The following is a 26610-nucleotide window of genomic DNA, read 5'->3' as shown; positions in this document are numbered from 1 at the left end:
TGAAGACAGCATGATTGTATAAAGCTTGGCTACACAGAACAGGAGAAAAGAAGCCAGTCAGAGGAAAATAAAAGCAGAAAAAGGGATCTTGTCTGGTTTAATCATGTTGTAAAGAGACCCACCCACTGTAGTGTTTGCAAGATTATAAATCATCCACAGACTGGATTAGAAGGAACAAACTTTACAGAGTAGTGCCCTGCTACCAAAAGTACATACTAACCCATATAATATTGGACTACAGCTCCCATCATCCCCAGCTGGCATGGTCATTAGCCAGAGATGATGAGAGCTGTAATCCAACAACATCTGGAGGGCAACAAATTGATTATCCTTGGCCCAGCCCTCAGGAAAAGGAAGAGAGCAGGAATCTGTAGGCTGAGCTGTATTTAAAGGGACATCCTGTTTTCCATCATGAGAGAATGGTGGCCATTTTGGTTTCCGTGATCCCAAGCAAATTCACCAAGCAACCCCCGAAAAAGCACTTTTGGGGGCTGCAATCTCAGGGCTTTTTTGGGTGGGGGAACCGTGATACAAAATTGCGCAAGATCACAGCAAACAAAATGGCCACTGTGCTTTCGCAATAAAAAAATGAGAAGGCAGCGTTTGGGAAGACGGCCCCCCAGATTTTGGCTTCAAAGCACTGGAAAGTATGCAGTGGGCAGGGGAAGAATGTCTGCCTCAAGAAATATCTGTTTTAGAGATCTAGATGGGGACCTAACAAAAGCACTGGCTCATGTTCTTCAAGATCTTTGTTCTGAGGTAAGGGGTGCTCAATTTGTATTTGTAAACACACCCACACAAACACCCACACAGACTCCTTTTTAGAAAGACGCTTTTGTGGCACAGTTTGACCGAATGCTGCTTAACTTTCCTCCTCAGTTTGCTGAGCTGTCGAGGCACGAAAGGGAAAGATGGCCATTGAAATATTACTGTCATGCTGCACAAGAAAACAGGAAGATAAATCACCTTCTGTGTCCTGGTTGCCCAGGGCAACTCCTAATGGATGGGCCTACTCAGGTAAAATCTTACTGCCTTGTCTTTTTAAAAAAAATATCCAAACAAACTTAAGATGTACTGCCAGATGAAGGGGCTAAACACATGCAGCGCTTCACTCAAAAATGTGTACGTCCCGCTCCCTTGCATTTTCATCATTCAGAAATGCAAAAAGGCCCCAGGAAGGCCACCAGAATCCCTTCTGTCTCTCTCACTCCCTCAAGCTGAGAACAGGGCGAGGGCTCATTAAATGCTGCTGTCAGTAGGCCTGGATCCCGTCCCCACACAGCGCCAAGTGATTTTAACCAGGTACACAGAATTAAGAAGAGTTCAGAAGTTCAGGGAGTTGGGACCTGGCAAGTCACCACCAGGTACAGAGCAAAGCAGCATCCATTTTGGGGATGTTGTTTGTTTGAGGTTATTGGAGGGAGCAATTTGTGGGGATTCATCAAGAGAAGAACTGATTTGCGTGACCCGTTTCTGAGTTTTGACCCTCTCAAGTTTTTTGTGCGGTGAAGAAGTTGGGATTGGAAAGCTCTGTATGGTGGCATCACAAGCTACCACATCCTAGAAAGCAAAACACTGTGTGAAAATGGTAGGGTGAATCACATCCCGTGGCCTTCAGGCACGTTGGTGACACCCACACACCATGGCTTCCCCTAAATAATCCTGGGAACTGTAGTTTACACCCCACAGAGCTACAATTCCCAGCGCCCATAACACATACAGTTTCCGGGCTTCTTTGGGGGGAAGCCATAGGCAGAGGGCAGATGTGATCTAGGAATTGTTCACTGTGCTTGTTCGGCGCTGCAAGGAAGACACAGTCTGCACATCCTCAAATCACTTCACGCTTTATCACCTCTCTGGTCTGAGGACTAATACTGAAAGCATTTTCTAGTACTAAGCACTGATGATTCCTTACTCAAACTCATCTCCAATAACAAATGGAAAGTACAATTCCTTTCAAAACAAAAGTAAGCGTTTTGCTATTGCCCTACGTCACAAAATATAGAGAACCTTGTAAAAAAAAAGGAGGGGGCAATCAAGCAGGTTTAAACATTATTTATTGCATTTTTATACCACCTTCCAATAATCTCAGTGTACATATCCCTCCTATTATCCTCACATCACTCCTGCGAGGTATCTACTGGACTGAGGTCACCTGTGAGTTTTGTGACTGCCGTCCTCCCCTCACTGCAGCCATTGTAACACACCACCATGAAAACATTGGTGCTTATATGCTTCACAAGTTTCTTTAACCTCTAGAAGACTGTACTTTGAAGATTCTTTTCCGCTCGGTACCTTATGCTCTCAAACGGCAACATCATAATGAGGCACCATTTCATATACAACGAACATACCTTTCCCTTATAAAATCATGCATGCATCAGTGATGTTATATATTACTCCCTCACAAAAACAAACCTGAGCATCTGGCTTAAGCTTGCAAACCCAGGAAATTTGATGGCTGAAATTACAGCTGTGGGCCTTCTCTTGGTGCAGTTAAATAGACCACTGTATCATAATGTTGAGGATATTAGAGATGTATATTATTTCTTCTAACATTCCACAAGATTTTTGGAGGGTGGAAACAGGGCAGTGTTGTTTTATAGTACCACAACTATATTTCTTTGGGGCCTGTGGTAACTTGGATGGACTCAAACATGCTCTGCATTTCTCTGTAGTTACCATTCTTGCCAACTATGCAGCATTTTACAGAGTTCTCCTTGAAATTCAGCATGTTCCCCACTTAGGTTGAAATGCCATGCAAAAACATAGGCTGTGATCCTAACCCCACTTGCTTGGGGTAAGTCCCACTGAATTCAATAGGGTTTACTTCCCAGTAGGATTGTTAGGATGGCTGTAAGTCAATCGGTGCAAGTCAAGTTATGCTTCTTGTAGTTTAGTCTCTTTCTCTTGTTATGAATTCACCCAGAGCTTTTAATGCTGAACTGACATTGAGGTCTACGTGACTTTTGTGCTATTTAATTATTTGCTGTTAAATAGCTGTAACTCATTTTACCCTTGATGAGAAGAGTCCTGGTTTCACTCTGCTTTGCTTCTTTACTGTTCTGAATTGTGTGCTATACTGTACAATCTGTGTGTACTCCTTGCGATTTGTTTCCTTATCTGTAACCTGGCAGTGTGAAAATACATAGCGGGCAGTTATCATAATGGGCAAAATGAAGGCTTTTGCTTTCTGGGAGAGGGATAATATCTATTTCCATTTGGCTTTTTAACAGTGAGGTCTCGTGCAAGGGTGATAAAGAAGTCTTGAACAAGACCCCTGTATTATTTTTATCAGTCGAATGTATGTGTGCTGCAGTTAATGTATTTCAGGTAATCCCCACATTTTTCATATGGACAATATCTCCTGTGTTCTGGGTATTACTTTGGCATACAACGACTGGCATTTATGTTTGGTATTGGGGGCTGCTGGAAACAAAATGGGTAGGTTGTGTTTCAGTGATAATCAAAGGAAACGGAAGTAGGGAAGTGTTGAAAGGGTCCACCTATGCACATGACCAAACGCCCGCTTACAAATGTGCTAATGAGCTTCCAAACCAACAATGACTGTGGATGTTTAATAGCTTATCTTAACTACTGGATTTTCCATGGTAAGTAATTACAGTCAAACCTCGGTTTTCGAACGCCTCGGCTGCCAAACATTTCTGAACGCCGAAAACCTGGAATTGAATGCTTCCGTTTTCGAATGCGCCTCGGAAGCCGAACGGCTTCTGAGGTGTGTTTCTCAAATTTCCCCATTGAACTTGCTGGCAGCCCTTTGATCCTCACTTTTCAAACGTTTCGGGATTCAAACGGACTTCCAGAATGGATTATTTTCGAAAACTGAGGTTCCACTGTATCTAAACTAAATATATATTAAAAAGTAAAATCTGGTGTTTTGATGACAATGGCATCACGTGGATGCTACAAAAGGAAGTTATGGACCTGAGCAACATCAATTCCAAAATACACTCATGTTTGGAAGCTCCTTTATCAGTGGCAGGTATAAATATTCTGAGCAAAGAAATAGTCTTTTCCTGAATTAATCCTGGGATGGACAAGGCATGAACTCTAGCAAACTCTTCTATACTAATAAACTTGTTAGTTCTGCAGTGACTAAAAACGTGGCGGCTTTCCCATGGAGAATAACAAAGTACGCTGGCTTGCAAAGTACGGTATGTTTTCACTTTGCGTTTTTGGTGGAATTAGGTTATGGTTCACAGAGTTCCATAAATATTCTCATTTAGTTATGCATGGAATAATTTATATATTTCATGTAGTTCCATTTCTAGCCTGCCCCATCCCTAGGACTTCGAGTGGGTCATAGTTTTAAAATAACAGCACCAGATAAAAATCAGGCCCCCTTCCGAAACACCAAACAAAATTTTTGCTAACAGCTTCATCCTGCTCACCAAAAGCCAAATGAAAAGGTTTACATTGCTTCTGAAAAAAGGCTGAGGTTTACCTTTGGCTGGGTACTCCTCCAAATGTTATGCATTTCCTACAAAGCAGCTTTTCTATGTAGTAAAGTAGATGAAATATATGTGAATGGTGACCTTTCCTATATGGTTTCCCCCATTTCATGCGGGGAAGTGCTTTCAGGTCTGGAAATGCGGAGCATTTGAAACAGCCCAGAGTCTTCTAAGGAAAAGAGTTCTCCTGGGGCAGTGCTTGAAGTGTTTCCCTACAACTGTATGAAAATGGCAATATGTCACTAGTCTCTGGCTAACAGAAATGAAACAGAGGTCTCTTCCACATATTGAGGGAAGTGCCCACCCCCTCAGTGGAAGCAGAATTGACTTTTGTGCTTTTGTTGCAATGTGTGAAGTGGAAACTTGTGCATCTCCCACACAGGAAGCACAAAAAAAGAAGCATGGCACTTCTAGATAACCTGTTTATTGAGAATTCATCCTGATTTGTTTGCAGGGAGACCAGATGGCACTGGCTTTTCGATGAACATTTATTCTGACGATGATACATCCCACACTTTCCTGTCACATTTCTCACTGCAAACAGTTTTATTTTGGAGTAAGTGGGTTTGTTGTGCAAGAGGACAAAATTGCACAACCTAAATTTGCCAGTATGTGATTGAATCACCCCCCCCCCTCCAATAGTGACAGTTTGGAAGCACTGCAAGAGTGGAGTCTTATGATCTGTTTTGTTGCATGTAGTACAAAAGAGTCCCCAGAAATAAGCCTAGCTAGTATCACCTGGTGAAATGAGACCTTCCAAAAAGAAACAAATCCCACTGTCTTTCTCCTTTGGAGAGAAGATTCATTTATTTCATTTCTTAATGTATAGTTTTGTATAGGTACATAGGAAAAGGTAAAGGTACTCCTGACTATTAGGTCCAGTTGCGGACGACTAAGCCGCTTCTGGCGAACCAGAGCAGCGCACGGAAATCCGTTTACCTTCCCGCCGGAGCAGTACCTATTTATCTACTTGCACTTTGACGTGCTTTTGAACTGCTAGATAGGCAGGAGCTGGGACCGAACAACGGGAGTTCACCCCATTGTGGGATTTGAACCGCCGACCTTCTGATCAACAAGCCCTAGGCTCTGTGGTTTAGACCACAGCGCCACCTGTGTCCCTTATAGGAGCATAGCAGAAGTCAATTAATTCAATAATTTCTTGCCATGTTTCTAAATGTGGAAATATTTTGTGGTGATGGGATGTTTTTGCTCTCCTCTTTTTTATATTGCTAAATAAACAATCCCTTTTGATGCTCATTTCTCTGTGAAGATATTTGATCCTTATCACGCCACTCCCTTATCACTCCGCTTTCATTACATAATTCCAGCGTTTATTCCTGACAGATATTCTGCATAGGTATCCCAGAATCAAGAATTCTAGAGCGCACGAAAACACAAACCATTTCTACAGTACATCAAAATAAAAGCAGTTTATTTACTGATTTCATTTATTAAAAAGTGTCTGTACTTTTTAATGAGCAAAACATCAGCTTTGAAAGGAGTGTTTTGGTTGGTTGGTTGGTTTTGTATTTCTGAGTCAAATACATATTTAAAACAAATTCGCCTGCTTACATAGAAAACTGCAACTTACTTCCGAGCAGTTTTGTGATATCCCCCACAATTGCCTTGTGATTAATTTTAAACACCATATGGTTAGGACCAACATTCTTTTCTAAAAGTCTCACTTAAAACAAAAATATTTTCCTCCGGCAGAAAGTAGATACTTAATAGTGTACTTATCAAAATAGATTGATACCTGAGCCTTCAGCTCTTAATTAAGCAAAACACATGGGGTGGTTTCTTTTTCTGAAATTCTGAGTTGGGAAGAACAGAAGGCAGACTGTTTTTGTTTGGTATTCATTTCTCATCATGCTTTTTTCAGTTCCTATCCTAGTTAAATACTGGAAGCTATATTATATCTCATGGGAAGGGACTATTGCAGTGCCAGCCTTTTGCCTTAGAGAAGTAGGATGAATCAATTTCTGAAAAGGGGGAGAAGCTTACATTAGAAGTTTAGAAAAGTGGGCCACAATCCACAGATACCAGTCTGCTCATGCAACTTCCCCAGTTCTCTGGCACCAGAACCCCCAGGGACCTACCACATCCACACAGTGCTAACACTCAGGCAGCTTCATCCTGTCAAATGCCAAACACACAGAGACCCACAATGTCACCCCTAAGGCTGCCTAACTGGTCAGGGGAGTTACAAGACCACAAACCAATGACTTTCCGTTCCTCTAATAACTCTATATGCACCAACTGCAACCACTGCCGAGACATAAATGGGAAGCCATTGTCCAGGGGCTGTGTGCATGTGTGAAAGAAGGAGGCATAATAGAATTTATTTGTTTGTTTCTTATGCTTTAAACTTGTTTTTAACTTTTTGTGGTTTTACTGTCTGGTTTTATGTTTTCCTATTGTTGTAAACCGCTGTGAAACATGTTTATGATACAGCGGTGTATAAATATTTTTATTATAAATAAATGAATATAAATAATTTGAGGAACCTTACCTTTTATGCTGAACCAGGTAACAAATCAGCATGGGGATTTTGGAAAGCACCAATGGTGAACTTCAGGTACAGGGTCAAATGCAGCCCTCCAGGCCTCTCTCCTTGGCCTGTAGGAGCCAGCCACACACACACACACACTCACCCGGCTTTCAGGGCCTCCCATGGTAATATGGGGATATGTGTGGCTGACATTGACTTGCATCCCTCCCCATATCTGTTTCCACTAAGCTCAATGAAACAGACACATGCCATGACATCCAATCCAATTTGTTGGTGGCCAGGAAATTCTTAATATAAGGCAACACAACATCACAGATTTTACACGACATGCTGGGGAGATAACATGGAGGTGCAGGCTGGTCACCTCCTCATGTGCCCCTTTCCTATTTCACCAGGCAGGTATTAAGAGTTCATCCTCTTAATTTTATTGATGCACATTTTAAACTTTTTTGCATTAAAATTCTTTTAGCTTTTTATGCTTTTATTGCATGGTTTTTGTTTTTGGAAAAGAATCATTTAATGTTGTAAACCACTTTGATATATTTTTATCATTTAGTGGTATAGAAATATTTTTATAAATAAATAATGATAAATAAATTCTATGTAGGTCCTATGTCTTCAAGAGCTATAGAAATCAGCCAGGTTGCATCTAACCTCCAGTTCATTATCCATGAAGGCAGTGCCTGCTAGTTCAGCAAAGAAATAACTTTATTTTAGAAAGTTCTGATGTCATTAGTGCTATTTAAAGAGGCAAATGGTGGCTAGATGATAGTGTCTGGGTTACCCCAGTTTCTTGGTTTATTTAAAATGCTGATGTATCAAATAATCTACTGGGACAAAAGCAGGAAGGAAGGAAGCAAGCATAAAAATAAGCTGCCACTAATGGAGGAGAATGAAACTCTTTGAGATAATGACTACCCCTAAGCAAATTATTCAGTGGCTTAATACATTATCTACAAAACTGAGATATTGACATGGATATGATTGGTGTCCGTGAAACTTCAAACCTTTTGAGCAGAGGGCTCTGGAAAATAACATGGCTGGAATTGTGCTAATGAACACATAACTCTAGTGCCGAATGATATCTGCTGTGGAATTTGAAGAGTCAGAACTTCCAGCTTAACATGACTTTGGAGAAAAAATGTAAAAAGTGTGGGTGGTTTCCCCATTAAATATTTGGAAGCAGGGCTTTCTGTAAAAAGGAAATGCTCCCCACCCAGTATGACTTTTCCCCCATTCTCCTCATGCTTCGGTCTGTTTAACTTCCTCCCCTGCTCCTGGTCAGCCTCCACCTTTGAAGAGTGCTGGATATTGCTTTCAACATGCCATGATCTGTAGCCAAGGTTTGCTGATCATGGTTTGTCGTAGTGAAAGAAAACGTGATCCCTGGTTCAGATGTAACACTCAGCCTGAGGTCATTGTTTGTTTCCTCCCAGTGCAAATATGATTGTGGTAGAATGTTATCTCTCGTTTATCACAGGGATGGGGTATCTCAGGCCCAGGAACCCACTGTGACCCTCCAGCTCTCTCCATCTTATCCTTGGAGCTCTCCAAAGGCCACACCCCCTATTCTCAGGCCACACCCTTCAGTGGGCGTGCTTTACATCCTGCCTGGCTGGAATTCATCCTTGACCTCTGATAATGCCTCTCACTTGCCTAGATGGAGGTTAGAGAGAGATGCTTGAGTGTGTGTAGAAAACAGCCTAGGGTAAAATTTACATTAGTTGCTCTGCTTACTTTTGTCCCCGACTCCACCCACTACTGGTCTGTGGCCTCTGGAAGGTTCCTCACCTCTGGTTTACCATGGTGTCCAATTGAGGCCTTTATCTATCTACGCCTGCCAAATACAATATTCTTATTCTTAATTAAAACTGACGTTGTGCCACAAATCAGTGGGTGTGCCTGGTCTTTGATTGCTTGGAAAACAAGACTTATCCCATCTCTGCTAGCATCCCACATAGCTGTGAAAAAATATGTCAGAATGTGGGTGTGAGACACCTACCATCTTGTTCTGGTGATTAATCTTGCTAGCCCATAAACTAGAGAAATTCTATATTTGGTTTCAAGTTCCATTCTGTTCCTCATTCCAGGCAAGGGAACTAAAGTCAACGGAAGGCATGTCTAGAAAAGCTCCATGTTACTTTCTCTCCACCTTAGCTGGTATTTCCTACCTGACACCTGAGTTTTCACCTACCCATTTTGAAAACATGTCTAATAATTCCACGCTGAAAAGAAGTCATTGTGAAAAGCTGAAACACAAATATATATGAAAGATTAATATGTCCAAGCTTCTTTTTGCACAGGTGCCTCTATGGGCCTACCCTGGTTGGGAAAGCGTTCAAATTTATCTGAGTGAGGGCCAAGCCAGAAGAGGCACTAGAGATCCACGATTGCACATTCTGACCTTTCATTTAAGAACATTAGAAGAGCCTGCTAGATCCATCCAAAAGCCCATCTGGTGAGAAAGCATTTTGTTATAGTCCGATGTTCAGTACAGTTTTTATACGTTCCATATGTTGGGTTTATTTTATCAAGTTTACTAATTACATCCTTATTATTTATGACTACCTAATTTGTTATACTAAATTCTTCTTAGCAGATACTTGTTAACATGCATAGGATTTCAGGTTTTATCCCAACTTGTTTCATAATTGCCTTGTGTGTTGGGGTAGAATTCCCGTTTGCTCAAGTAAGTTCCAAAACAGGATAGGAGCGCAATAGCACTCTGCCTTCCTGGGATTCCCAGCAAATAATAATAATAATAATAATAATAATAATAATAATAATAATACAGTGGTACCTCAGGTTAAGAACTGAATTCGTTCTGGAGGTGTGTTCTTAACCTGAAACTGTTCTTAACCTGAGGTACCACTTTAGCTAATGGGGCCTCCTCCTCCTGCTGCTGCTGCTGCGCCACCGCCGTGCAATTTCTGTTCTCATTCTGAAGCAAAGTTCTTAACCTGAGGTACTATTTCTGGGTTAGCAGAGTATGTAACCTGAAGCGTCTGTAACCTGAGGTACCACTGTAATGGCATTCAGGAGCATACAGCCTCCAATGGTTAAGGTAGAGCATAGCCATCCTGGCTAGTATTCATAGATAGCCTAATCCTGCAGGAGCCAGGGACATGTGTCTGTTTCTGTAATGCTTTCCTCCTTTAGCCATTTCCTTAAGCTACACCCCCTTGCTCCCCGCTGCTACTTGCCTTGACTTGGACAACAGACTTAATGGAATAAAGCAGCTTCAGAGGGCTGTTTAGTATTGGAAAGCAATATAGGGGTTAAGGGCTAACTCCCTGTTCCCTTGCACTGTGACCCTGATCCAACTAAGATGCTGCTTTCAAATGAGAAAGGGAAAGGCAGGGGACCCAGTTCAACATCTCCCTGCTGGAGTTTCCCTTTTGCCCTCTAAGAAACTGAGCAACAAATTCCTCTGGCCACTAGGTGGAGTAAAAGGGCAGCTGAGGCTTTGCGCTGAAATTTCTTTAACAGTTTTGCGATGATAATTAAATAGATTTGAGCCCTTCACGTAATTGGAGCATGCTCTTTGGAATCTCAAAGGAGCTCTATGTGTGTTAGGCTTAAATACTAGCAAAGGACTGGCTCTTCTCCACCATGTCGTTTTCACAAGAGTAAAGGGTATTAGTCTTGACATGCTGGCCTGATTCCAGGGTAGGTAATTGCAGCCTATTCAGCCTTTTTAAATCCCCCTTGTGGTTTCAATGGGATTTGCTGTCCTTTCCTTCTTACACTGGTAGCAGAGCATTCTGGCATCTGTGCTCTGCCTGTGACTAAAGAGATGCTTGCATTTTAGGGGCGGGCAAAACAATGCCCCACCATGAGCGGTTTTTCAGAGGACTTGCTTATTTATTTATAGATCTGGATTTTGCTCTCAATGGAACTAAGCCCAAGTGTTTTTGTTTCAAAGGACGGATTAAAGTTGATCCTCGCTTTCGTTGTGTGTGTTCCTCACACTCCTCCCTCAAATTCATGTATGTGTGTGTGTGTGTTTTATTTGTTTATTTTTTTAAAGCATTCATCTTAGGAAGACACGGTGCTATTAATGGATATGGTTTTTAACAATTGCTTCTGAGGTGTGTACAGAAGCCCAAAGCTGTATTGCCATGAAATAGCGTGACATCAGGCATATATTATCTTAAGCCTGGGATCTAATCCAGATGTTCCAAACTAGTTTTGCAGGAACAATTTCATCCTTGCATTTAATTAGGTCTGTAATTATTTCTGGCACACATGTCTGTGTTAAGACATGTTAGCTGCTTCCTTCCTCTTGCAAGTCAGAGATCTTGCCTACATTCTAGCATCTAAATGCAGAAGCCTAATAGGTGCGTTTGTAGCAATGTGCCCTTTTAGGGCCTGTCCACGCAACCTCTTGGCCCAAAGCCCTTTGCCCTAGTCACATTGTACCTATGGGAACAATGACACTCTTGAGTCCCCCCCCCCCCATCACCCACCTGCCTGCAACTCAGCCTTCACAATTATGGACAAATCTCCCAAATTATGAGCAAGCCACGAAGGAAATATTCAATTGGTGAAATACAAAACACCCTGTTGTGCATTTCTGCACGGTCAAGGGATCTCCCCAGCCAAAGGAATGCACATGGCACATCAAAGAAAATATTTGCAGCCATTTCTGCAGCTCTGGGTTCCTATGCACATCTATCAGCTATTTCCAGGTCTGTGCTCTATGGAGCAGTTGCAGCAACAGAGGACCATCCCCTCCTCCACCCGTTTATGTATTTTCCCCTGACAGGTTGTACGCACGCAGCCAGAGGCTGTGCCTGCATGGAAGCTTCCTCCGCTCATCCCTTTTCAATCCCCTCCTGGTTCGGGGAGACAGCGGTGCAGGAGAGGGTGGGAAGCACCAGCCGCTTCACTTGCCTGACCTGCCTTTTCCACCTCTTCTTCTGACCCACCCTGTGCTCCAGCCTCTAGCTCTGAAGCTTCCCAGCCTCCAACTCTTCTCTTCTGGCTGATACAGCCCCCCACAATCACTGCCCCCCTCTCCCAAGTCAGACTCCTGCCCCTCTTTCCCCAGTGCACACTCGTCAGCATCCTTCCAGTCCCTGACATGCACTGAGTTAAGAGGGCAAGAACACGTGGACATGCCCCAAGTGTAAGGATAGGTGAATCTATCCATTTTCGTTTCCTTCTGTTTCTCATTTTCCCAGTCTTCAGCTCAGTTCTCCACATTTCTGTATCCATTCATAAATATATATGTATTAGTCGTTACGAAACTTCACCAGCATTTTAGCGCAGATTTCTCCTAATATATATCTTTGTGTGGAATTTTGCTGAATGTGCATATTTTGCAAAGCATTTCCCCAATATAATGCATTTCTGTTTGTTCTTTTTCACTAACATGTACATTTTTATACATAGTTAACTGTAGCATATGCACTTTTATAAGCATTATTTATCTAGAGAACTGCATTGCAAACTTTGGAGAAGCGTGAATTTCACAAGGTGGCTGTATTTCTGTCAGTATATTGCTTCAGAAAGTGTGAATTTAAGTGTGGACTGAATCAAATTTCTCCCCTAGTCCCACACAAATGGATGACTTGGCTGCTGAAACCCACTTTAGCAGGTGTTGGCCATGCTTCTTGGTCAGGTATGCTCAGGTATCGAGACAGAGGTTGACCCGCACTGAGCACATCTGCTCAGTCTCCCTCATGTCAGTCTCTGGCATGAAATTCCACACATGCCTTTTATTTAGGAAAGAGCACAAGCGTATGTTATCTTACTCCTCTGGAATTTTACAGTTCCTTAGCATGTTAGTTTAGCCATAATTGGCTTGCAGGGTCTCTTGAAATGTATCTCTCGACACAAAGTTCTCCTTTCCATCAAGCTTTAGGGCTGGTTCATTTCTCCAGCATTGAATGCTGAGCATTAGATTGCAAACGTACCTAATCCATCTCTCCTCCCCCATGACTAGAAATCCTGTGGTTAAAATAACACAGCCTCTATTCAGAGCACAAACTTAGAGTCGCTAGCCAAAGTGGGATTGAAAGAACTCTCAGCAGGCGGGTCTGCGTTAGGGTGGCTTTTTAAAAATCCTGCTTCTTCCGATCCATGAGAGGAAAGCAAGGTGTCTCCTTTTTGCATTCAAGGTAATGATTTTCTGGGCTGTGTGTGTGAGAGAGAGAGTGTTGCTGTCTATGTGTGTGTGAATGTGGCCACAAAACTGCTGTTGCTATTACGAGAAGCATTTAGTGGCAAAGGCTTTGAACTGTTCACAGCTGGTCTTGTGGCTATTTCTGTACATGCAACCTGAGTGAAATTATCCCAGTGCCCTGAGCAGATAGTAGCAAACCAGCACTCCTGTGTCACATGGAGAAAAGGGCAATGTGTTTAGAAAACTGTTTGTGGGTCTTGGGACGTCGATGGCACAACTGGATGTTGCTGCTGTGGAGTTGATCTGATGTAGTAACGCTCCACTCCTGGCTGGTTTTGTCTGGTTGAATATTCAGCACAGCCTCTCTCCAGGTCTCTCGGTGTAATCCCTATGCCAAAGTCTAAAGCTGTGCCTGACTTGGATCGCACTAGCTGTGTTTACAGTGTATGTCTTAATGCTGTTATAGTAACCACAAGACTGCCCTGTGTTCCAGAGTATTTCTTTAATGCAGCCTTGCCAGATAATTAAGCACCTCTCTGTCTGCTGGGTTCCTTTCAAAGGCACAGTGAGGGTTTGCTTCTGGTGAAAACCTCTTTTATGCCGAAATGCAAATAACAAAGCAGCTCTGCAAAATGCTGGATTAAGGGAACTCTCCACATAGTACTCTGTTATGCAAACAGTACCTGCTCCTTCCTCCTCTCCGTGCTGTGCAGATAATCAGAGGGGAATCTCAAACCACATTCTGGTTCAGGATTGGCAATCAGTGATCACCATTAAAAAAACCCCAAACAAAACTGGAAGAAAGGGAATTGCTTTGTGGGCTCCCTCATAGGTGCCATATGCTTAGACACCTGCATGTGGGCTAATAATAATAATAATAATAATTTATTTATACCCCGCCCATCTGGCTGGGTTTCCCCAGCCACTCTGGACAGCTTCCAACAGAACATTAAAATACAATAGTCTCATTTATACAAATGCACTGTCTCATTTATACCAATGAGACTGGCCCAAGGCCATGACTGTTTGGAGATTTAAACCCTAGTCTCCCAGGTCCTGGTCCAGTACTCTAACCACTACACCACATTGAGTCTTTCTTAGTATGTGTGGAGATGCAATGCAGGCAATGCACATATGTGATGCACATCATTTTCCTGCATGCTGAAAAAGATCATGTGTTTGCACATGTTGGCCCTCAGGATTATAGTCAAGCCCTTCTGGGCCAAACTCCTCCATGGCTTGCTGCAGACACTCATTGAGTGCTTCTGCATGGCTGGAATGTGTCCTTGAACTGTGATGCCTCTGGCTTGGAGATACGTGTATGTATATGTGTGTGTAAACCTCTAAAGCTTGCACTGCTAGAATATAGCCTACTGTACAATGCACATTCATTGCTCCGCCCACTTTTGCCTCTTGCCCTCCCCACCATTGGCATGTGGCTCCTGGCTGGTTGACCACAAGGGAATGTGGCCCATCAGATTGAAAAAGGTTCCCTACCTCTGTGGTACAAACATATATCTCCCTCCCTTTAAAATACACACTTGTATGTATTTAGAAATGTTAGGTGCCTGTCTTCAATGTCATCTTCAATGTCACTGTTTTTATGAGTCTTGTGGTTGATGAAGGATGCAAGGCTCCTGTTTGCCTGAGAATGGGTAGCATGGCTGTGAAGCAAGCCAGTAGTTCTGGCAGAGGTATGCATATCTTCAGTGGTGGTTGGTGCTCATTGAGGCTAGTGGGGCAGAAGGCAGAGAGCCAACAGCAGTAGTTGGAGCCAGAGCCTGTGGCAAAGGCAACTAATTCTAGTTTGGTCCCCATGTAAAGAATCTAAAAAGGAGGAAGAAGCTGATAGCCAGGGCCACCCCCTGGACTAGATTTAAGTAAGACGGCAGGCAGGTGTGGGCTGGCTGACAGCCAGAGGTGGATTTAGGGGAGTGCAAGTGGTTCAATCACACTCAGCGCAGAGCATTATAGTGGGCTAGGAGAGCTGAAAATAATGCCAATATATTTAACGTCTGGCAACCAATGCACTCCTTTGGCTTCAGATAGTATATGGGTAAAGGTAAAGTTAAAGGTACCCCTGACCAACAGGTCCAGTCGTGACCGACTCTGAGGTTGCGCGCTCATCTCGCTCAAGAGGCCGGGAGCCGGTGCTTGTCCAAAGACAGCTTCCGGGTCACATGGCCAGCGTGACTAAGCCGCAGCTGGCGAGCCAGCACCTGCACAGCACACGGAAACGCCATTTACCTTCCCGCTATAAAGCGGTACCTATTTTTCTACTTGCACTTTGGGGTGCTTTCGAACTGCTAGGTGGGCAGGAGCTGGGACCGAACGACGGGAGCTCACCCCATCGCGTGGGGATTCGAACCGCCGACCTTTCGATCAGCAAGTCCTAGGCACTGTGGTATATGGGTAGACGTGTCTAAAAAGCCCAGCACACAAAATCGGCTATGTTGGCTCTGTAGCAGAAGTAATATATTTAGCATTAACTCTGGAAAATGTATACTTGATCCTGACCAATCGTGGAGCATAGGAGGCTTAGTTTGGTCAGAATTGAGCACACACTTCCATCAATGAGTATACCCTTCCTTACAATGATGGAAGCAGCCATCATTAAAGTGCTACACAGGTGCCGCCACGCTACCCATATAAAGGAGGCTGCGGTGGCCGAGTGGCAGAGCAGCACCTTCCGTTTTGCCCCAGGTGGCAAAATGGGATGCACCACCCCTGCTTCATGATGATGGTACTTCTTTTTGTTGCATTGAGAGAGATGCTGCCCTAGGGTTTCCCACTTTTGTGGCATGTAAGTCAGGGTTGCTCTGAATACAGACGGCCACTTTGTAATCACACTCTATTTTTGGTAAGAGCTGCATGAAAGATGCAAAGCTGATGTGTTCAGAACAAAGAAATGTGGTTGCGTTTCAATATAGAAAGTCCAGCTGATGTCATTTTAACTCCACACAATAGTGCCAAGAATTTTCTAAGTTCCATATCAAGACTTAGTTTAAAACACACACACACTGAAAGCGTTTGCTCATGTGGAAAAATGAACTTTTGTGGAAAATATTTATGGGAACCTGCCAGAGAAGTATGTTAGCCCTTTTAAAATGGACTTGAATTACATATATAGAAAAACAAGGCACTTATGTGATCTTGCTTTCCAGATTGTTTGCAAAACCTTGGTTTTTCAAGTATCTTACAGCCTTAATTAGCATTTCTTTTTTTAAAAAATGAAAGTGGCACATGTTGTGTGCATTCATTTTTCTGGAACTGTGGAGTCATTCTTCATAACTGGGTCCTCCTTTAGAAAATGGAGCTTCCTGGGTTTAGACCAGAGGAAGGAGAGTGTCACCACTGGAATAGGATGGGGATGAGCTTGGGAGGCTCTGGGCTTAGCTCAAAGTGTTAGCTGAGAGCATCAGGGAATGGGAGCACTCCACTCACTTTTTTAAAAAACCACCACCACCAAGAAGCAGCTTATCATGGCACTCTGGAAAAGCAAGTGGCAGATTTGTTAGCCCTTGCAAATTTTATTTTTGTAACATAACAGCCTGCTGGATCAGGCCAATGGCCCATCTAGTCTAGCATCCTGTTCTCACAGGGGCAAACCAGATACCTGTGTGTAACCTGCAAGCAGAATTTGAGCACAAGAGCAGTCTCCCTTCCTGTAGCTTCCAGCAACTGGTGCAGTCATACCTCGGGATAAATATGCTTCAGGTTGACCTCTGTGGCGACCCGGAAGTAACGGAGCACGTTACTTCCGGGTTTCGCTGCTCGCGCATGACATCACACGCATGCATCAAAATGACATCACACGCATGCACGGAAGTGGCAAAATGCAACCCGCGCAGACGCGCTGTCGCATCTTACCTTCTGTTCAGGATGCAAACGAGGCTCCGGAATGGATCCCGTTCGCATCCCGAGGTACCACTGTATGTAGAAGCATTTCTGCCTCCCATGGTGGATTAAAATGTTTTCTGCTCTGCAGGGCTGATGTGTGCTGCAAACAAACTGAAAGAACTCTCTCAGGTCCTCTGAGATGATGATGAAAGGGCTAGAAGCACCTGTGTCAGGTCTCTTGTCCAGAATACACGCAGATAACCAGAGTGAGTCCTATGCAGAAATAAAATCAGCATGGCTGGGTATTTGCCAAGTGCCCTTACCCCAGCCAGGCAGCCACTGACATGAATCTCCTGCCCCTGCTCTTTCATATCACCACTGCAACCTCCTTGTTCACGCATCTCTTGCTCTGCCCCAAACTATGGAGTATTAGCCAAAAAAGGACCAGGAGATGCCACGGACAGCTCCTTCGTTGGCTCCCTATGTAGCAGGCAAATGGGTGCTACAAGGATGCGGAAACGGAGCCGGACAGCAGGTAATGGTGGTGGTGAAGAGAAAGGCTTATGGTGGGAGGGGGAACCTTGTGGTCTACAATTCCATGATTCTACGATTCTAGTATTAAAATGCCATTTTCTGATGCAGCTTTTTAATGTATTTTCCACTAAAGGCTTTCCTCCATCGAGGAAAGAGTTAATTGAAATTGGCCGTTAGATCCAAGCCAACTGGAATCAGTGGGACACCCATCAGGTTCAATATAAATACCTTGACAGTCAGGGAGTTACAGGCTGGGCAGTTAGACACATTTTCCCTCCGTTTAATTTCTGATGGAGAAAGGGTTCTTCACCGGAATCGACAATACAGGCACATTAGCCTCATAGGGATGCTTATAGCCACTGGCCTAGTCATCCCTCATGTTCAGCCAAGCATCTTGTGATTATGTCAGTGCCGATTATTCCAGCTTTTCGTCTCTGCACTTGCAGCGTCTACTGGAAGATCTGTGAGCTCAGAATAATCTAGCTAAACAAAGGGGATGTCCTGCGCAAAGAGCTTCAGGCTTTATACAGCTGTGGCTGTGCATTCTCCACTGGACATGTGCAAAAGAAGCTGGTGAGAATACTCAGGATTCATTTGCACTTGTGATTCACTTATACTCAGGATTCATTCAACACTAGGGCCTGATGAGGCACCAGAAGTCTTAAACTGGGACCCCAGTATGCCCGGCACTGGTTTTCTACTCTCTATACTGCCAGGCTGCTGGCTGGGAAAGGAAATTGAAGCTGGTTAGAGATAGAACAACAGTTGAGATGTTTGCATCGAAAGCAATATCTTCATAATCACCATCAACAGTAATAATAATAATACGGATCAGAATCCTCCTGGCTGTCAAGTGGTGTTTGAGAGGTACTCTCCCAGGACCAGAGGTTCCCCACCCTTGCACCCTTGTTTCCACATTACCTGCCTGCTTCCTCACCTGCTCTAGGTTTTTTTATCAGTACTTGGACCTCAGTTTCTGACAGAGAATATTTTGTCAGAGATTTGAGATGCCTAATTCTTAATGACTTTCACCAGGCCAAAGCCTCTAGATTATGATGCTGAGCAAGTCCCACCAAAATGAGATTCTGTGCTTTGGTGGCTTGTTTTTCATTTCGTTTCGTTTTTTTAAAAAAAGCTGTTGAAATCGTCAAGCTGTATATTCTTGAATCCTCTGAAATTTACGCTTATAATAATGAATTACTCACTAAAAGAGTGATTGCGTCCTGTAAAAATGAAAACTTGGTTAATAAGTGTGTGTGTGTGTGTGTGTGTGTAAGAGAGAGAGAGAGAGAGAGGTGGATGCAGAATTCTCCTCCCCCACACGGAGCAAAGAATTAGTCAGGATAACATCTACCCACAAAACTGCTGTTACTTTAGCTGCATAACTTAACACAGAACTAACTTTGGAAAGTTACTTAAATGAATATTTGGAACCCATGAAAATAAGGCATGTTGCTATGCAGAGTGATAACAAGTTGAAGAGGATTGTGGGGTTTTTTTTAATGGCTTTTTGAAAGTGCACCAGTTATTTGGTCAGATGCCAAAGACACAATTTGTTAAAAGTTACTTAGAGGGACAAAGCGTTTTTCATAGTTAAAAATGCTTTCAAAATAAGGGCTAATCTCTCTCTCTCTCTGTGTGTTACCAAAATAGCACCCACAGATGCAAATACACCTGCATAGGCCCTCCATAGTGCCCAAAGGGCCCTCCTGCTGCTGATAATAAGCTCTAGAGAAGCACTCTGTTGCAGCCAACAGAAGATGTTGAGGAAGTATTTATCCAGTTTGCAAAAGTGCTCACCATCCCAGAAAGGTTGACGACCGCTGGGCTAACAGGCATTACTTTTACTGAGATTAAATAAAACTTACTCCCATATCTGTATACCTGGACAATGGACTGTACTGATAACTGGTAACAAGATTGTTTGCTCCTGAGCCAACAGAGATGTGTGATTATTCCGTGTTGCTTTCTCAGTTCGCTATTTCAATAGTTGCCTAGTGGGTCAACGTGGCATTGCCAATTCACATATATACCCACCTGTACAGAGATGGAAACACCTGTATCTGCATATGCCTTTGAATCTACCTACTGTCTAGTAGTTTGTCCTGTAATTTCTCTTCTCACCTCCACTCTACTTCGCAACTGAGCCACCTCACCAGAACTTATTTTCCAAGGAGCAGTCTGTCATGTGCTCTGCTTACATTTATCAGTTTGGGCTTTAAATAATCTGGGGTCAACTGACCTTTCTCAGACCCAAATGACCCCAATAAGTTAACCAGCACCAAAGCAAAAAAAACCCCACAAAACCCTGAGGTTAATTTCCACCATATGAAAGTTGGCTGTAGAAGGGTGTAGCAGATGGACCTATTGACCCTTCGCAGATTAATTTACCTGCTGCTGCAGGATCACCCACACATTATGAAATTTATATTTCCCCCCCACCCATTTGTTACCCTACCTCTCCCAAAAAAACCTCCGTTCAGTTACCATAACTGACATCCTAAAAACATGCATACTAAGCTGTCAAAAACTCATAAGAGCAACATGCAGTCAAAACAGAAACAGATTGCAAAGAAAGAATTAGTCATATGTGAGAATCATATTTAACCTACAGCCTTCAGCAGACTGTGGCATTAAAAATGAAGCAAATTTAAAATGAGCACAATTGAAACTACATTCCATCCATCTCAATCCAGTATTTTTGCTTGGAATCAAATCTTCTTTCTAGTTGCAGACAATGATTCTCGTTCCCACTACCCTTTCTTAGGAAATGGGCCCCCTGTGCTCATTTAGAAGTGCAGTTAAGAGAGTGATAAAACAAGGAGGTCTGGACTGTGGATGAACTGTTGATTGACCTGCACAGCAGGACCTTAGTTCTGTCACTGCTTGGCATCACTTGTCCATGGAAGAAGATTAGTCAAAGGTTGCAAAGAGCAAAAGGAATCCTACACGGAGCTTCCTTATCCTTCTTGCTTTGATAGGCCTGTGTGCTTTGTGGAAGGACTCCCTGGGGGAAGAATTCCCGCCTTAGCTGGCTTCTTATATCAGCACATTTTGGTCCGTAGTATCACTTTCTGTGTTATTTCTGTTGAACAATCTTTGATACCTCCAACAATTATTTTGTTTTGTTCACCTTCAAAGTTCACTTCCCTGGAAAGAAGGGAATCACATTACAGCAAGGAAAGCTAAAGTAAACTTAACTGATCTGTTCCAACTGCTGCTCATTTTGAAACTGAATTGGAGGTGGCGAAATAAATGGAAGACCACCAAGACTCTTGTATTCTGTATAGACTTCTTCACTGTATTTTGATAATCAAAAGCAGTGAATAGGAAACAAAAACAAATCAATGTTTGTAACAATGCAAAACAAATGTACAAAATATTATGTGGCCAATGAAACAGAGGCTGTGCTCTTCACGCCATGCACTTACATGCTTGCTTGTTCACGCTTAGCCATGGTTTGGCTTAGCATTGTGTGCAAATTGGGCCAATGACTCTCTGATCTCAGGTGCATAATTGTCCAGTCCATGAGTCCCAAATTTCCAACACATGATGGATTGGATGTTATTTTGCTCATGCATTGGCAACTCCTGTGAATGAAAAAATGGTTGGAGATTCATGGTCAGCCCTCCAACCTCTTTTTTTTAAAAAAGGAATTTTCCTAAAGACACAAATAGCAGGTGAAGGTTAGGACTTGGGGGGGGGGGGAGAGAGAGACTGTTCATAGTTTTTGGACATCTTTTCAAATGTGACTCTGACAGGTATGAACTAAATGGGTCAAGGGGACACATTTGTAAAGCCTTTGAAGGCATTGGACATATTCTGCAGAGCAAACCTGGAGTTGCCATTGAGTGTACACTTAACAAGGAGCTGCAGCCAACTGGAGATCCCCGATATATTTTTGTCATACTAGGTGTGTACATCTATACATCTATACATACAATGTACACACATTGTGTGTGTACTCTATACATCTTATGCATATACTTTACATGTAAAGTGTGAAGTGGTCCTTATCAAATGCCTTAAGCATTTTCTTCAAAGTCTAGAATAATTTAGGATTATCTCACTTGTATGGATGGTATTGACTGTGTCCACACTGGGCATTTACTGTGAAATTAGTATGCTTTATTCATCCATTTTTATGGGGCATCTGCACAATATCCTGAACAAAACAGTACCCTTTCATGTTTTCTCTGTTCAGTTGCTGTTTCATTCTAGAGCTAAGAAAAGCTTACCTTCCCCTTTTTTAACGATGTGGAATAGTAGTGCAATTTCCCCAGGCCTATTGCCCTGCTTTTCTACCCAGGATAGATTGCTCTTGCCATTTGCTTCTCTGTGGTCTGCCTCTTCTCTCTAGGAAACTTCCTTTCCCACATGCACTGCGATTATACCTGTTCTCTCTTCCCCACTCCCAAAGTTCAGCTGTGGTGGAGGGCAGGGGGAATCATGACTGGAAGTGCATGAAAGGAAGTTCACCCACACTTAATGGCCACAATGCAAATTGTCCCCTTCCAATAGTTAGGGCTTGGGGGAACGGGACTGCTCATTTGTCTACAGAGTGCTAGAAGGCTGCTATTCTACTTCCAGCTTAAAGCAGAACATCAATGATTGGGTGCTGCTAAATCTCCCATATACAGTTGCTCTGCCCACACACTATGTAAGGAAGATTTGCAGAGTTCAGTGACTGTTCAGCTCCAGATGTGTATTATCTCATCACATACATATGCTGTAAAGGGGGGGGGGAATGTTTGAGCCAGAATATTTCTTCTCAACTGAAGAGGCATGACTGGTACCACCAGTTTGTGCTGACATGAGTAATAACCTACCCAACCATCTCCCATATCAAGCTGTGGGAGGGAATGAGAAGAAAAAACGCTCCAGGTAGAAACCTAGCTAGAGCCCACTCATCCGGCATGCCACTTATGTAATGGATCCCCATGCAGATGTACCAGCTCCTCTGGGTCTGCTTAAATTCCTACTGATATGTGGATCGTATGCTTTATGGTTGCAAAGGGGTGTAACTGTGTGTTCCTCCCTTCGTCAGCTGCTGGTCCAACCTGGTCAGGGATATGGCAGGAGGGACTGGTGAATCTTCCATTCCACCTGCACGGGGGCTATGCCGACATAAAGTGGGGGAAGTCCTGCCTCTTCCATGTTGGCATAATCTGAAAAGGTCAGCTGGAGGTGGAAGGAAGTGAGCAACATTAAACCAAACCCTCTAGCCAGTGCATAACCACGGAGAAGGCTTACTAGAAGGAGACAAGAGAAGGGATTGCAACTTAGTGCCATGTTAACTCCTTGCCCTGTCTCCCATCAGTTCCTTGGACCTCCAGAAGTCTAGAGGCTTTTGCTAGCTGGCTGCTGTCATTACATAGGACTTGGGCTCTCCTGCAGCAGATGGCCATCTTTGAAATGCAACTCTAATCTTTCTGTGTCTAAGTCAGGGGAGGGAGGATAATTTAAAGGCCAAAGAAGTGCACTGGCGTGGGGTGCTTGGGGAAGCACTGTGACTCTGTGGTAGAGCCCATGCTCTACATGCAAAGGAGCCCAGGTTGAATCCTCAACATCTCTAAGTAGGGCTGGGAACAACCCCTGCCTGAATCCCTGGAGGGCCACTGCAAAGGCTTTGCAGTTAGAAAAAGTAAAAGTAGGGGGGTGAATCAAATATAAATAGTGGAAGTATACAAAAAACAACAACATTATTTTCCATCTTCTTGTAGGTTTCATTTCATTTTGAAAAACACAATTTTATTTGATGGTTTGTTATTGTTTATATTTTGAATTAGATCTATATATGGGGGCACCAAAATCTTATAAGTGCATAGCGCCTCTAAAGGTCTTAATCCGACCCTGCCTATGTGATCTGACTTACTAAACCCTAATGCTTCAAAAGGTTGCTCGTTATATTTTTGTCATATTTTTGTTGTTCCATTTTGGAACGTTTGCAAACTAAAAGTGGCAGTTTAACCCTCATCATGCATGTTAACCTACCTCTTCCTCTGGTCAGCTTATTTGAGTGAGTTTGTATCTGATAACAGTTTCTTTATTTGGCATACAGGGGTCTGGCAAATAGCACCTCAGGAGGTGACATTATCATCCCAGCTGTGAAATAACAGGCAGCACCCTTCCTTATCCCTGTTTTACTACACCACTGGTCCACAAGCACTTATTCCACAATAAATATATTCTTATTCCTTCATGCAGAGTTTCACAGATGTCCTTTATCCTCAAGATATGCCTTCAATTGGTCTGTTCTAGTCTCTCATTATGCAACAGTCCATTTTCAAGAGAAGGTTAATTGCTACGTTTTTCTTATTTTATTTTCATTTTGCCAGCAGCACATTCCTTAGTGCCTTTCCTTATTAACCTTCAAGATTAAGCTGTAGGTGATTATGTGCTTTCCATGTGGAAATGCTGTTCTCTTTTGGCTAAAAGACTGGGAGCTGGTTCAAATGGCTTGTAAATGCCACCTCAGTGTGAGCTTGGCTAATAAACAGTTGCAACTGTATAAAGGATGGATAGGGTTTTACAAAATGCAGACCTAGCTGAATGTCTGGAGATCATTACTGAGCAAGAAGAGGCCCGTTGGCCCTTCTTTCTTAGAAAGTGTGACATGTAAGCCTTCCTGAGCCGCTTGGAAAAAGAGTGGGATATAAATGAAAAAAATAAAATAAACCTAATTGATGGGTAGAATTTTCCAAGCTTACCACTCACTCAGCAGAATCCCATTGTGTCCTAAACTAGATACTGTATGGTGTTCTGTAGATGCAGTTAATGTGCAGTTTGTTTTAGAAAACATGAATAGCAGTTGTGGGGTCACAGGGGGATGATAGGGAAAGTTTACCCCTCTTTTCTCCTCTGCCTTGGTCATGATGTAAACCAGGGGTCAGCAAGGTTTACCTTGCCTGGACTGGTTCACTCCAGCGGAGATCCCTCTGTGGGCCGGATTGCGTGTGTGTGTGTGTGTGTGTGTGTGTGAGCGCACGCACGATTTCTGGTGCCACGGAAGCGAGTCGCTGTGCTGTGCTGGTTTAGCGCAGCATGTGGGGACATGCTGAGCGGGTGGCTTGGTTTGGGGGCGGCTCATGGGCTGGTTAAACGATCCCCGTGGGCCGCTTGTGGCCCATGGGCCTTAGGTTGCCGACCCCTGATGTAAACTGTAGTAAAAATAGTTATATCCAGCTAGATGATGACATCAGAAAGGGGAGGCTTTGTTTTGGCGTTACATTAGTTGGAATACAGATCTTGAACAAGTCAGACCTGTAACAGGTCTCTTAATACGGGGGGGGGGGGGAGTCTCCCTGAAGCTGCTCTTTCCGTTGGCAGGGAAGCCTGCAGTTTGGTTCCAGTAATGGAGATGGATGAAACAAATGCATTTCAAAGGAAACAAATGCATTTTAAGTTCACATGTTCAGATGCAAGTCATTAAGTGATGTGCAGGCTTGGAGGCAGTAAGTCCTATTCTGTGTCCAAATTCTCTATCTGTGCAGCACAGCATCATATTCATCCTTCTCACCATGCTGTAGTAAACCTTCCATCATAAGCTGCATTGATTTACAGAGATGATCTTGAAAAATATGAGCCTATTGGAAAAGTTGAGATAATCTGAAAGTATCCAGCCTTCAGGGAACAGAGTAATAGTAATAACATAGAAAAAAACCTCCTCTTACCTAGCAGCTCTGACTTAGTACTATTCCAATTAGATGCTGTGTAGTGCGTTCTAGAGACCACTGGAAGGTGAAATCCCTGCAGGGAAGGATTTGTGAGATTCTGCAGGAAATTGGTATTACATGTAATTGTTTCCTGCTGAGAAAGATCTAAGAGAAAGTTGAAGAAAAGCTGCTAGGCTTTTCAGCAATCACCTCTTGAATATAGATTGAAAATGAGTTTCACTCCCTGCGTACCTACCATAGGGGCCCCAAAGTATATTTTGCTAGAATAATGCCTCATTACGTAATACGGGTGAACTGCAAAATAGTTTACCCTGTAAGTCAGAAGTCTACTGCATCTCCAATAAGCAAGGTGTTGGTTAACATTAGCTAGGATGACCTGCTGCTTGAACTATATGCCTGGAAATAAAGAGACAAAATTGAACTTGAAAAACAAGCCCTGGTTACAACTTCCAGAGGGGTAGCCCTGTGGCTCTAAGGTGTAAAAAAAAGACAAACAGTTGTTAGAGCTGGCCCCAAAATGTTTTGATTCCTGAAATGAAGGGTGAGCTCACTATTCCTATATATGCTGGATGGACAGGTACCATCAGAGCACTGCAAATGGCTGAGGGGTTCAGCAGGGGACAAAGAATTGTGTGTGTGTGTGTGTGTGTGTGTGTGTGTGTGTGAATGTTGCCACCACTGTCCAGCATCATCTACGTAAGGTAGCCGCCTGCCTCTGCCTAATGGTAGGACAGCCCTGTAATAAGTTTTGGTGGGTTAGTCCCCACTTCAACAGATGCACGGTGTTATCCTCGTTTGACATACACACATGCCTAAAGCCTAGGGGTGTGCAGCAGCTTTGGTAGGGTCCCAAATGCCAAGCTGAAGTAGGGAGCCTCAGAAGGAATATTGGGCTTGTCCGAGGTGAAGCAGGATCTGTACAAGGTGCCCCAAGTCAAAGTGGGGACTCCACAACTCAGGTGCCAAAGAAGTCAGCACTATTCTCCCCATAGGCAACTGAGGCTTGCCAAATCCTTCTAATGAGCATGGAAAATAAGTCATAGGTGAGATTTTTAACTGGGCACTTTCTTGCTCTGCCTCTCAACCAGTGTGCTGCAATGAACATTTGACCTGCAGAGCAAATAATAATCCTTTGCAATATACTCTTTGAAATGAGAAGACATGGACATTGCCTTGAGTTTCATGGTGACAGACGAAAGGCAGGATATAAATCCTGTATAATAAAAGTAAAAACAATGGTGCCTAGTTCTAGATACACTGCAAAAAGATGCTACTTGCAATCAACTTAAATTCCCAGCTAAAAACTTTCAGTTTAGCCCAAATGCACAGCTGTCTTCTCTCCATTGAGTGCTGCTGGCTTACAGTGCAATCCTATCCATGTCTACTCAGAAGTAACTCCTATTGAATTCATCGTGTCTTACTCCCAGGCAAGCAGAGTTAGGACTG

At 43.3% G+C, this 26610-nt stretch overlaps 1 protein-coding gene across 4 annotated transcripts in view; it reads left to right on the top strand.

The window, feature by feature from the left end:
• The first annotated feature begins 260 nt into the window (after window positions 1-260).
• The window catches only part of JCAD (junctional cadherin 5 associated), a 69157-nt gene continuing 42807 nt past the window's right edge, over window positions 261-26610 (top strand). Inside the window, exons 1-3 of one of the 4 annotated variants that reach the window (XM_083466614.1) lie at window positions 261-759; window positions 880-1017; window positions 9288-9442. The gene's annotated coding sequence lies outside the window, so the exon portion shown is untranslated. Of the gene's footprint in view, window positions 760-879; window positions 1018-1226; window positions 1303-9287; window positions 9443-12964; window positions 13110-26610 lie in introns of those variants that run through there. The other 3 variants (XM_083466615.1, XM_083466616.1, XM_083466617.1) reach the window with 3 other exon arrangements.

The sequence above is a fragment of the Podarcis liolepis genome (assembly GCF_965112155.1).
Source record: "Podarcis liolepis genome assembly, chromosome: 12".
Classification (NCBI taxonomy): domain Eukaryota; kingdom Metazoa; phylum Chordata; class Lepidosauria; order Squamata; family Lacertidae; genus Podarcis; species Podarcis liolepis.
This window is presented reverse-complemented; position numbering and strand designations above follow the sequence as displayed.